This window comes from Pongo abelii, chromosome 11 (assembly GCF_028885655.2).
Source record: "Pongo abelii isolate AG06213 chromosome 11, NHGRI_mPonAbe1-v2.0_pri, whole genome shotgun sequence".
Lineage (NCBI taxonomy): Eukaryota > Metazoa > Chordata > Mammalia > Primates > Hominidae > Pongo > Pongo abelii.
In genome coordinates this window covers 51,447,845-51,449,462 of record NC_071996.2, presented here as the reverse complement: position 1 = coordinate 51,449,462, position 1,618 = coordinate 51,447,845, and the positions used below count along the sequence as shown (strand labels likewise).

The following is a 1,618-nucleotide window of genomic DNA, read 5'->3' as shown; positions in this document are numbered from 1 at the left end:
TGACTAGTCATCATTCTGCCTCCATCAAGTTCTCCCGAGGCCACCCCCACCAGCCCACCCACAAAATGGACACATTTCTGTGGCTGGGTCACTTTTCTGGCTCTCCTTGGTTGCAAGTTGTACCAAAACTGGAAAAAAAAAAAAAAAAAAAGTCTACATAATAAAGAACTTCGGGGTGGGGGTTGGGGGAAAGCAGTTGAAACTTCAGAAAGGTATGGATAGGCAAGTAAAAATGAGTTTTAAGAAGTGATCTAGAAGAGTGTGGAACAAGAGACAGAGGAGATAATTTTTAGAAATGTTTCTTAGAAGACCCCAGCAGCCAAAATGGTGAAGCAAATTGAGCAGAAGTTTGCTTTTCAGGAAGCCTTGGAGGCTGCAGGCGATAAACCTGGAGTAGTTGACTTCTCAGCCACATGATGTGGGTCTTGCAAAATGATCAAGACTTTGTTTCATTCCCTCTCTGAAAAGTATTCTAACATGATATTCCTTGAAGTAGATGTAGATGACTGTCAGGATGCTGCTTCAGCGTGTGAAGTCAAATGCATGCCAACCTAGTTTTTTAAGAAGGGACAAAAGGTAGGTGAATTTTCTGGAGCTATAATAATAAGGAAAATCTTGAAGCCACCACTAATGAATTAGTCTAATCATGTTTTCTGAAAACATAACCAACCATTGGCTATTTAAAATTTGTAATTTTTTATTTACAAAAAGTATAAAGTATGGAGACTATATACCCAACTGCCATCTGGGTAACAATAAAATATTAACTCAAAAAGAAAGTGTTACTAATGTTCTCTGAAAGATGCAAATGAAGCTTGAAAATTCAGAAATACTTGTTTGCTACTTTAGTTTCTGAACTGTGTTCCTCTCAATGGTAAGTTGTATTAATAATACATTCTGCATTATTGAGGGCAATGATGTATTCCAAAACAAAGCATGGTAAAGTGGCTACAGCAAAAATCATGGCCAGACTTCTCCTGCCCTAGCTCAAACACAGAAGCCAGTTATTCTACAAAGGTTAAAAATTACATGCTGATTTCTTCTCAAACGGCCTAAAAAAGCAGAGATTTGGGCAAAGACTTTTCCAGTCTCAGCAAAGAAGCCCGAAAAACAAAAACCTCCATCCTCACAGTGGTGAGGTGTTCCCTACTCAACTTAGAAAAACAGAACTTACTGTTGAGATCATTCCCTCGCTTTCCCCTCCTATCAGGCCAGTTTGAGAGGAGGGTGGTCACGCATTCTTCCAAAGCAAAAGCTTTTCTATCTTCTAGAAAGTTTTGGTCAAAGAAGATTCACATATAATACAGAATACATGCTACCAGTGAGTAGTCAATTAAATTTTTCTGTTGCACAAAGAAGATAATATATTCTCCATTTGGACTGTAAAATAACTATTTGAGACATTAATGATTATACCAGGAATCTTCCTAAATTATATAAAATTTAAATAAAAATTAGAGAAAAAATTTTCTTTTAAGACAAAGATTATCTAAGAGAATTCCCTTAAACCAAAGGAAAAAAGCAAAGACTATATAATACCACTTTATAGCCCTACAAGGATAATATATAATGCCTACAATCAGAAAAAAAAAAAACAGTTTTAAAAAATTATACACAG

The 1,618-nt window shown here is 36.1% G+C and overlaps 1 pseudogene; it reads left to right on the top strand.

The window, feature by feature from the left end:
- The first annotated feature begins 324 nt into the window (after positions 1-324).
- Positions 325-644, top strand: LOC112132309 (thioredoxin-like; annotated as a pseudogene).
- The last annotated feature ends 974 nt before the right edge of the window (positions 645-1,618 follow it).